Source organism: Sitophilus oryzae, unplaced genomic scaffold (genome assembly GCF_002938485.1).
Source record: "Sitophilus oryzae breed Bouriz unplaced genomic scaffold, Soryzae_2.0 scaffold_1062_pilon_pilon, whole genome shotgun sequence".
NCBI classification, from domain to species: domain Eukaryota; kingdom Metazoa; phylum Arthropoda; class Insecta; order Coleoptera; family Curculionidae; genus Sitophilus; species Sitophilus oryzae.
The window spans coordinates 480175-492341 of NW_022145685.1; the positions used below are offsets into that span (position 1 = coordinate 480175).

General features: G+C 32.4%; 1 protein-coding gene across 1 annotated transcript in view; it reads right to left on the reverse strand.

Moving 5' to 3' along the window:
* LOC115878009 (PR domain zinc finger protein 1) overlaps nt 1-10187 on the reverse strand; it is a 68057-nt gene extending 57870 nt beyond the window's left edge. Inside the window, exon 1 of the mRNA XM_030894387.1 lies at nt 9800-10187. The gene's annotated coding sequence lies outside the window, so the exon portion shown is untranslated. The remainder of the gene's footprint in view (nt 1-9799) is intronic.
* Nucleotides 10188-12167: the final 1980 nt, after the last annotated feature.

Sequence of the window (12167 nt, forward strand, 5' to 3'; positions counted from 1 at the left end):
GTGCATTAACATTGGTAGTATTACCGTCTCCATTCTAAATTAGATTGGCAATACCTTATTAGGCTCATATTTATAGTTGCGCCTGCAATCACTCTCAAGACCTGGTCTCGTCCAAGATATAAGGATTAAGCGTAATTAATTTACAAATAAATAAGTAAACCACCAAAAGTTTTTAATCGTTTTTGAACCGTTAGGTATGTCTTGTTTTGTAATTTTAAAAGTAATGTATAAACGCTATTCATCGTATGTAGGTCACAGAGTTTGTAATGTTAATAAAACTTTTTTGATAATATATTTTCCATAAGCAATAACAACCTATTCAGGGACTATAGGTGGAAAAATAATTGAGTTGACGTTTTCCTACAATGATATTTTTGTAATCGTAAATACAATATCGATCTAAATCTCAATTTGCACTAATACGTTAACCTGGCAAAAAGTTTAATATCATGGATGATATTACTACAGTGATTTTTTACGAATTTAGTCTGCACTTAAACGGGAACCCTAATAGGTGATATACTTATTATACGAATGTGTAGAAATGAAGCAATCTCTAAGTAGACTTAACAGTCAATCTCTGACTTAGGCAGATGATTAAAAAGTTATAGAAAAATATTTCAATAGGGGCAGTTGTTTGTAACAACCTGTATACGCCATATATACAGATAATCAAGCCGAATAAAAACGCGGCATGACATACAGGGCGAGTCATAAATAAGTGCAAATATTTTAGAGGTGGCATTTTTCGTAACATTTATGAGCTTTTTTTTCGCGAAAAAAATGTGTTGAAAATTTTGAAATTTTTGAAAAAAAAATTGAAAAACTTGCAATTTTCAGTTAAAAAATATAATATCTTGATAATATGGCAACATAAGTAGTAGATTACATTAATGGATTGAAAACCCAAAAAAAATCTAGTGGTTCTCTAAATATCAAAATATAAGCACAACATATATTTTTTTATTTTTCAAAGTAAAATAACTTACCTATTTTGGACTTTTTTTTATTTAAAAGCGGTAAAGAGGAAATATGATTTTTTATTCAGTCCTGAAAATATTTGCTCTTATATACAATATCCACTTATTAAATACCAACTATTTAGTGTGCACCATATTTTACAAAAGTCAATAATATTGGGCTTTTTGTTCATAATGTCGAACCATGTAAATATTTTTGAAGGGAAACTACAAATTATATGCACCAAAAAAACGTTTACTTTTGAAAACTTAAAACTCCGAAACTTGAAACTCCGCTCTTTTTGTAAATAAAACATATGAAAAATGGTGTCCAACTGTATTTTCTCCAATAATATTCAAGTGCACCATTGTTCATTGAAATTGTGCAAATAATTATTTCTACCTTTTTTATTCATACATTTTGACTTAATTAGTGACCTAAATTAATTTACGTCATGTTTACGTTTAAAGAATGTAATAAACAACTTTCTAAACGGCCTTATTTCTAGACACCATGATTCATATCTTGTTTACACTTCAAGAATTTTCTTCCGAAATAACTTTCAGAGGCAGCTTCCATAAAGTGCCCTACTACAACTTAAAGTCTACCTTCTGTAAGGAAAAAAATAATCATAGCGGTCACTTTACTTCAGCTCTTTGTATTGGGTGTTTATTGTTCAACGGGTAAACATTTCTCTACTTTCAGGTACTTTTACGCTTTTACTACCTGACCTAAAGCTGCATCTTTAACAAGCTTCCTAATCCGTTATAGGGTTAGAAGCACCTAAACGCCGCATTTAGGTTATAACGGTACTGTTTTTGACCTGGTATGGGTGTCTGATTATAGTTTTGTATGCTTAGAGTTTACCGGAGCTCATAAAACCTATTTTATTTCTAGCGATATAAAGAAATAACGGTACCAAAACATTTGCAGAAGACCTTGCTTGATTTTTTTAATTGTTTGATTGAACAGAAAATAACATTTTACAGATTTTCCAGTTAGTCATTTTCTAAATTTATATTATTTCCAAATTTTTCAAGTTGCCAAGTTTTTTTTTGTTTCTATATTCTTAAATTCTGATTTATATATTTTTATTGCCATACCGTAATAGTCGGGGAGCGGAAGAGTTTTCGGAAGAGTAATATTATCAAAATGTATTACAATTTTGGGAATAGAAAGCTATTGTAGAGTTAGCACATTCCATGCTGGACACCCGCAAAGACATAATATTTATTAACATCTGTAAATTGATATCTCAAAGCTTAAAATTTATATATTCAATTATTAAACGGATCGGAGTCATTAACATGGAACATTGTCCTAAATTAGCCCAGCTTGTACCTCTATTGTTTTTCAAACTTTGAAATTCGTTTGAAGTTAACGTCTTTTTTTGCCGATAAGGCTAATCTGGACGAGGCCTACTTTGTTTACGCATAATCCCAATTGCAGCCCTCGGCCATATGATTGTTAATGACCTATCGACTTGGCGATTATCTAAATTGACTTTTACTCACGAGATATCCGGACTTGAACCGGTATGAATGAACAGCGTGTGTCAATAGATGTCAATACACCCTTACCATGGAACAACAACACGACGAGTTTTCAGACGGCCAACCGTTCCTCCACTCGCATCGTCTAACGTCGCTTATGTGTGATCTATCAGGTGATCTATTAGGAACCGTAGGAAATTAAACAATTTTAAATAATAATTAATGTATTAATAGTGATGATATTTTAGTTAAAACAGTAAGGAATATCCTTATACTTTAGAAATTATTATTTTAGATGAAAAGTCCATACTGCAATTTTGAAAAGTACCTACTTTTGCAAGCTTTTTAAATGGAAAGCAATAAAAATTCATTTATACCTAAAAAGTATTGATAAGACTTTTACATAACTACTAATTACTTGATATTAAATACCTAAACGTTAAAATTTCGTGAATATGTAGGTTGGTAAAAATCGAAAATTATATAAAAATATCGTTCTTTTTCTTATTCAACTTTTAGGTAAAACTAATGTTTTAACTGACTAATATTTAATCACATTTATGATTTTGATGATCAGTTTTCCAACCCTCCATTAAGTGTCGCCCTCATAACTTCGTCTCTGCAAGTTTCTCATCTTTTGCAATCATTGGTTCCAGCATTTTCTTCTTCATCCCCATCTTCTATCATCTTGCTGTATTTTAGATATTTCAAATTTGCCATATACTTGCCTAGCTTCTTACTTAAATCTATGTAGCCAATCCTAGTAGTGATGTTAATCTTTTCATCTCAGCTGTTTTTAGTGTTATATTCTTTTGGTATCAGTTCTGGGTTCGCTCGTATATATGTAATTATTAATCGTATGACATGTTTTGCTTTCCTTACCTGGCTGTTTCCAGAAAAATGCACCAATTGGAATTTATGATTTTTCTTGAGTCTCTAATTTACTTCTATTGAACCCTGGAATACAAATCTGCATTCCGTGTTTTTTGTTTACATAACCATGTAGTATTCTTATGAGATCTTGTTAAACATATGAAACATTTTATGTAGATATCACATCATCTGCGTAACAGAATATAATGGTGATACTCTTTGCCCGTCTTATAACCTGTTAGTGTCTTTACTTTCTTTATTACTGCATACATTAACAAGTCGTCAATAGAAAAGGGTGTAAGCTTCATCATGCCATATTCTTGCATCTCTCTTTAACATTCATTATTACTTCCCCTCAGCAACTATATTAGTTAAGAAGTCCAAATTTCTTCCATAATCTTTATTAGATTAGGAGTTACATTTTTCTCTTTTTGGACATATCTAGTATGTATTAATGTTATTTTAGAGAATAGCTATTTTAAGTACTTGAATTATAAAAATGAGTCTTAAATCATCATCAGCATTATCCTCAGTTTATTTAACCATTTCCAATTATGGTGTAGCCTCCCTCAGATACTCTCTTTGTAGTTCTTGCTAATTTCTCTTGCTAATTTCCTAATATCATGGTCCCATCTCAGGTTCGGTATTCTTCTAGGTTTCTTATTTCCTTATGGGTATCATGCTGTCCGTTCTTCTTGCCAGGTGTCCTGCCCATTGTCATTTGAGGGACTTGATTCTGCGAATGACATCTTTTTTTTTTTTTGAGGGGGGAAAGATCTTGCATAAGACACCCCGAAAGGGTAGTGCCGGAGTCCTACCGGCTAAAAAAAACTCTCCTCTGCCCTGCCACAGAACCGCATTGAAATCCGCTTTCGAATTTCTTCAATCCGGCCGTTGTCCTTAATCTTCTTCTATCAGACTTTGCATCATCTGGGACTCCCTCTCTTTATCTTCCATAATATGTCTTATAATCATTGTAATTTTGTCCCAGGCATTTTCCCCGTCAACTAAGCTATTTGCTACATTTCCTATGTTGAAAACTTTTTTTGTATCTTGCAAATATTGACCTCTAATTTGATCCCATCTAAGGCATTCAAATAAAGTATGTTCTGCGTCATCTTCGGCATGACAAAATATACACTGAGGTGTGGTCTTTTTTTTTTCGAACAAACAGATATTTACCAAAGCACCCATGACCCGACAACGCTTGCGATATATAGTAGTCTACTTCTCCGTAGCCTCTAGTAATCCACTTTTCAATATTCGGGATAAGTTTATATGTCCATCTGCCATGTTTTCCATTTTCCCATTTATTTTGCACTCAGTAATCATTTTATTTCGAGCTTCTTGCCTTGGCAACCCGCAGTAAGTTGCATGTCTTTCTTTTATTAGAAGCTCTATTGGAGGAATTCCAGCTACAACGCAAGCACCTTCACCAGATATTGTTCTATATGCACAGCAAACTCTGATGCATATTGTTCTCTGCACTCTTATAAGTTTCTGCAGTTGTTTTTTTTTCTGCGTTATAGTATGCCATGCCGGTGCTGCATACAGTAATTACGAATGTACCACACTTGCCAGAATACGCCTTTTGGAGGGTTTAGGATCCCTGATATTCGGCATGAGAGTAGTCAATGGTTATCGTCTTCTGCGCTTTAACAACAGTTTTGTCAATATCTACCCCGAACGTCAGTTTTGAGTCCAGCCATACACCAAGATACTTAATGGCACTACTGGGATTACCTAGTGTTTGCTCTACATTAAAATATAGTCTAGCTATTTTTCTCTTGGTCGTTAGTAGAACTGCTTCAGTTTTATGAGGTGCAAGTTGAAGGTTTTGCCTCCTCATCCACTTTGTTACTCGCATTAGTCCGGTGTCGGCCAAATTCATCAAGGATTCCTCACTACTAGCTGTTATAACCATGGCGATGTCGTCTGCAAAACCAACGAGTGTAACTCCATCTGGCATGCGGGTCTCTAGCAAACTAACATACAGAATGTTCCACAAGGTTGGGCCAAGGACGGATCCTTGAGGAACACAAGCATAAATTGACACAATCTTAGTGGTCTCACACGATTCAAGTTTTATTTTTCTTTCACTCAGATATGATGATATTAATTGTACAAGATGCCCATCGATATATCTAGTTCTCAACTCATTTAAGATTTTATTCCACGGTGTACTATTAAAATTAAATTAATTAGTTTTCTGTTTGCATGTGCAAAACCTGCAGCGCACTTGGCAATTTCTATTACTTTTTTAATTGCATCTGTTGTCTGTAGACCTCTTCTAAATCCATATTGTCTTCGTGAAAGGCCACGAAGACAATATGGATCTAGAATGGCATCTATTATAGTTTATCTGAAGTTAGTTAGAATGGATTGGGACTCTTAATTTCGGCACTGTTTTTGTCTGTTAGGTTAAATAGTATACCTGGGTCTTTGGTTGTATCCCACTCTATTAGAAAAAAGAAAATGTCAAATTACTCGTTAACGGTTTGTATTTTCAGTTTTTATATTCACCATAATAAAATATAATGTTTTAAAGTATCATTAATGGAAGGTTATGTTAGTTTAGGATGCTGGGGTTTGGGATCATGTTTGATCCCTCACTCGGAGGCCTTGGGCCCATTGCGATACCCCTGTTATTATGGTACCAAACATTCCTCTCATTCTTTCTTTGCGTTAAAACATTTCCAGCTCTTTTCAAAGTTTCCGATGTTGCTGATGTTGGCTTCTGCTGGTCCCTCTGCTCTAGTCCCCTCTGGTCCCTCTGCTCTAGTCCCTCCAAAAAATCTTGTCCTAAAGTTTTAAAGCGTCGGTATTCCAGTGCCGGATAGTGGCACAGCAGATGCTCAATTGGAAATCTTCCATTTCACGAGTTTACCCTCGTGGGGCAGTTTCCTCTGATGACACCTACAATTATGCGTACTAGGTTCTTTTTGTGCTCTAGTAGTTGTTTTATCATTAATGGAGTAACCCACTTTTTGAAAATTTTTGGGTTAGGCCTATTCACGTGCAAGCCGATGATTTGGTATTCTTAGATTTCAATATTTTCAATCAAGTTTGATTTGGTGCAATTTTTTTTTTCGTTTAAATAAAAATGATTTTAAATTTATTGTCAGAAAAATTATAAATTTGGTTATTGTTCAATTATTTTTAAGCCTATCAAATATTTAATGATGTATTTATAAATATCAATTATCACGTTTATGCTTCCAAAATATATTTCTAGGCAAGCATGTCCCGATAACTCTTCGAAATTCAAACGTTTAAATGTAAAAGTATTCTACATCAACGGTGTGCGCTGACCGCGTACCAAAGAAAGCCGTCTAGAATATTCGATAATAAGTAACGGTACAGGAAAACACTAGACTCACCTAGTCAAACCGCATTCTGATCTTTTTTCACACCAACAACAAAAGGGCCTTGCGTTACAGTTTTACTGGCTCTATTTGGTTTCAATATAGAGCTCCATAGAATTTTCAAACGAGGGCCAATGGCACACTGAATTAATTATATAAGTAATTTAAATTTATCCTCATTTTGATATCATTCGATTTTATTAGTTGACTAGAATATTAATTTACATACAAAATAGAGTTAGAAGTATAACCTTTTTTATTTAATAACTTGCCAATCACGTTAATAAGCCGGATAAAACCCATTTTCCAGAGATTTGAAATGGTTTTTTGATATAATGTGGTAAATTCGTGTAATTTGTTATAGTTCTATATGTTTTGTCAAAAATCATTAGTTCTGATTCCTTTTTGTACCTTTTGTTACTATACAGGGTGTCCCAGAAATAAGTGCAAGAATTTTAACTGGTAGTATAGTTCAACCCCAGAAACATGAGTTCAACCCCAGAAACATTTTTTTGAAAATTTTTTTAGTTTTTATTAAAAAAAAAATAATTTCTTGATAATATGGCAACATAGGTAGTAGATTAAATTTACAAGAAAGAAAATCCAGAAAAGATCCAGTGGTTCTCAAAATTTTAGCAAAAAATCATTTTTTTTGAAAATTTTCAAAGTAAAATAACTCCGTTATTTTGGACTTATTTGAATAACGATAAAGAGAAAATGTGTTTCTTTTATCCAGATCTACCACTCCTTAAAATACTTGCACTTATTTCTGGGACACCCTGTATAATCTACTGTAGCCCATTATAAGACATAAAGACCTATACATATACCTGATTTTTTTTAAAATCATGAACGAATTGTATATAATTGCTACATATTCCTTCTTTGGTTACTGAATAGTTAATGTTATACCAACTAATTACAAAAGTCCTTTTAAATCTATTTATCTACCATTTTGTCCACCAAAAATGCTTCCTTAGTGTAGTAAAATGCAGTGCAGTAAAATTTGCATTTAGTAAAACAGATAAAATTTAATTCCGTTAGTACTTGATGGAAGACTGACATATTTGACCTACTAAAGTGTCTTAGAAAAGTTATGATATTAACAATGTCAAAACGTATTAAAATGCAATTGAGCGAATGTATTATATGTTTACTGAAAAATATACTGTGCAGTTATACGTGTTATTATATACAGGGTCGCTGATATGTATGGGAACGGTCGATTATTGGGTGCAATATGCAAGGTACCGCAAAAAGTTAAATACCAAAGTACACTTAAGTATACAGGGTCGGTTAAAAAGTTGTGGCACATCAAAATTTACTTTTTTTAAATGCAGCCTCCTGTATATTATTGCATATTTAAATTCTTCCTTCATTTTAGGCAATAATCGTAATACACATTATGTACCTAAATTCAACCATTTCCGACTTATGAAGTTTTGATTTTGAAATGTTAAGTGAACATTTTGTAATTTCCACACTTGATATCTCATTTTATACTTTTATACATCTATAAAATGCTAACTTGAATTATCACAATTTCTGCAGAATGACATCGCTAAATAAATCACACACATCTAAATTAATTAAGTCGAATTGTTTAAGTGATATTTTCAAAAGTCAATAACTCGGAAACTTTTGGTTTGTGGTACATTGTGTGTATCTCGATTTTAGCTTAGAATTAAAGAAATAATTGAAATATGCAATAATATACAAGGGGCTGCATTTAAAAAAAAAAGTATATTCTGATGTGCCACGACTTTATGATCGACCCTGTATACTAAAATTTATTACCCTCTAATAGACATTTAAAAACCCTATAACTTTTATGTTGAACTTTTTGCGGTATCTCTTATATTTCACCTAATAATCGACCGTTCTCATGCATATCAGCGACCCTGTATAATTGGGTGTTGATTTCATATACGTATTCATCCTAAGTAGTTCCTATTTATACAATAGTATGCTATTATATAAATAAACTATTTCTATCATCTAATTAACTATTCATTATTAATAATAACTATTCAAAAAGAATTAGTATTTAAAAGGACATTATCGGCAATATATATAGTCTGTCCAACGTGCCAGGGAAGATTTTGACAGATGAAATTCTTAAAATAACAGGTAATATAATTTACTTGGTAAATCAAATGACAAACATAAATGTCACTGTCACGGATCCTCTCGGTGGGTAGATTATATCAATAACATTGCCAATTTAAAAAACAAATCTTTTGATCCCTGAAGTATTTTGCTGAAAACTTTTTATTTATTATAGTTTATAATACGTATTCATTCTGATTTTTCTGAAAATTAAACAGTGTATTACAGTAACGTAATTATACCATGTGATCCAAAAGTTTCATGATCAGTCCTGATTCGGACGTTCCCCCAATTTATTATAGTTTATAATACGTATTCATTCTGATTTTTCTGAAAATTAAACAGTGTATTACAGTAACGTAATTATACCATGTGATCCAAAAGTTTCATGATCAGTCCTGATTCGGACGTTCCCTGATAATCAATTCTTATGATATATCACTTTAACTGCCAGTCTTCGATCGCTAGATCAAAAAACTTTTTGACCATGTTTTTTTGATTTCAGAGAATATGGTTTTTATAATAAACACGAACTGGTTGTATATTTATAGTGCGTACTAGTTGTATATTATAGCACTACTAAGTAACATCACATCAGTAAAGTCATGCATTGTATTTTTAATGTATTCAAAACAAAATAAAACATTTTGCGAATATTAGCAAAATCTCTCAAATTAGCTGTCATGAGAATGACCGTTGATTGTTTTTATCCAAAACAACACTTACCTTAAAATAAAACATATTCCTGGATTGACATTGTTTATAGTGCTGTAATTTTACCTGACATTTCGACGTTTATTCATTACTGGTTGTTATCAAATAAATACTAGATAATTTAATAATAAGTAATAGTTATATGCCTATAAAATTCTATTATGAGAAGTTATAGTATTTACTTAATAACAACTAGTGTTTCACTAGACTAGTGTGTAATACAATGTCAAAGAAGATGTTTTCTTTTATAATTATTCATATTTTCTACCACTTTAAACAACTTACCTTCTTCAGATTCTTTTGGAGGAATATAAGGTATCCAAGGTATCCAAAAAATCTTGACAGATTCACTTAAACCGGCTTACGAAAAAAAATACTGTCATCCGCGACACTTCCTCAAATCTTACTTTATGAGATCTAACACAACTATTCAATAACAGTCTTTGAGTCACTCGTTGATAATTATTCTAAGTCTTTTTCCACAGCACGACATCGACAATTGCAACACGGTCCAAAAATAAACGTATTTTTGGTCAATTATTATACTTAAAACGTTCGAGAGTTTCAGTCGTTATGTTATTATCACCTCGCAAAATTAGTGTTTTGAGCGATCGACAACTGCCACATGACGTGCAAACGCCGAGCAGCTCCGTTTCTTCAGCCTTTTGGTATCTTTCAGAAACTAACCATCATCGACTGTAAACTTGACCGTGGCGGTACCAAGGCAGCGCCATCGATGGTACAAGAGCGAAGCTCGCCTAACGGAACCATCGGGTCGAAGACCTCCGAAAAGTTTCAGGTTTACCGGTGCTGCTCGCCGCCTTAGATATTCGGTCGGTTTGAGGAAGTATGTTCACTGTTTTCTTATGGACACTGTTGAAAATGAATTTGAGAAGGCGAATGACTTGATGTCTCATCATTTCGCTTGCTGGTCGATTTGCCTACCCAGATTGGGAGAACGAATTTATTAAATAATTGTTTTTGTTCTTAGGAGATTTACCGTAAGAAGTGAAAGACAACAGCTTTTTGTGGGAGTTTTAACATTTATATTAGACAGTTTTTTCGTGTCTAATAGATATATTATATAATAAATCTAATAAGTAATAATACATCTGAGAATTTGGTCATTTATATAAAAAATATTGGCCTAATAGATTTGAGATAAACAAGGGATTGTATGTTTTTCAATACTATGATAAAGATGATAACTACTTTAACAACATTTTTAATAAGATATTTTTTTTAATATGTTCTGGAGAATATGAAAAAAGTCCCTTGCATAGTTCAAGAACGCTAAGATTATTAAGAACATTATGAAAAGTCCAGGATACCTCAAAAATAAGGTAAGGATTATAATTTTAAAATTATATAAAACATTGGGAGAATACTTCATAAGGTTGCTTTGCTGGACTCAGCCTACACGGATTCATATTTTGATTTTGCCTCAGAAACAACCAGTTAATTTGGTCATACTTCTTGTTCCAGGCGAGTTGTTAGGCGAGCTTCGCTTGTACCACATTTGATTCTTTAGGTTCGTGATGAACCAGAACAGATAAATCAAATATTCGGTTGGTTTGTGGAAGTATATTTACTATTTTTTTATGGACACTGTTGAAAATGAATTTGAGAAGGCGAATGGCTCGATAGCTCATCATTTCGTTTGCTGGTCGATTTGCCTACCCAGTTTTTGTTCTTAGGCGATTTACCGTAAGGAGTGAAAGACAACTGCCTTTTGTGGGAGTTTTAACATTTATATAGACAGTTTTTTCGTGTCTAATAGATATATTATATAATCAATCTAATAAGTAATAATATATCTGAGAATTTAATTATTTAATCAAAATATTGGCCTAATAAATTTGACATAAGCAAGGTATTGGATGTTTTTGGACACTATGATAAACATGATAACTCCTTCAACGACAAAGATTTAATCAATGTAATATTTTTTTTAATATGTATTGGAAAATATGATCCCATCAAAAACATAGAATGTAAAAAAATGCCAAGTCTCGCAAGACAATTATTCTTCCACTTACAAAGTTGTGAGATCTCATTCAAGTGTGTTTATTTTATTAATTTCTTTAAGCACCTATCCAACAATTTTGTTAAAAATTATTAATATCAATATTAGTCATCTTTATTTCTGAAATAATCATAATCACTTGTCAATATTAAAGAAGTTTGATTAGTAATAATTCATAAACTTTGAATTATCGTATAAAGTCAGATAATATTAAATGGATTAATTCTAGTTTTCTAACGACTTACTTACTCTTGTTTCCGACTGATAACCTAAATATCGACTTTAAAAATCTTCAATTCATGATTTTACCATTGCTTATTCAAAATCATGTTTTTGTCAATTTTACACATATCTTATTTCTTATCTCGAAAACTATAAGAGACAGGTATAAGTGAGGGTATCTCTCTATCTATCTATCTATTTAGCCTCTTCGGTCCATCGTTGGGCATAGGCCTCCTCCAATCTCTTCCACTCTTCTTTCTTTGTCGCCGTGAGGGTATAAGGTTAGTATAATAAACAAAAATATGAGATATGAGATTAGTTTCCAAAAATATAATAATATACTGAGTGTTCCATTTAAAATAACAAAGTTGCTACCACTTACGTAAAATAATCCGGCAACACTCT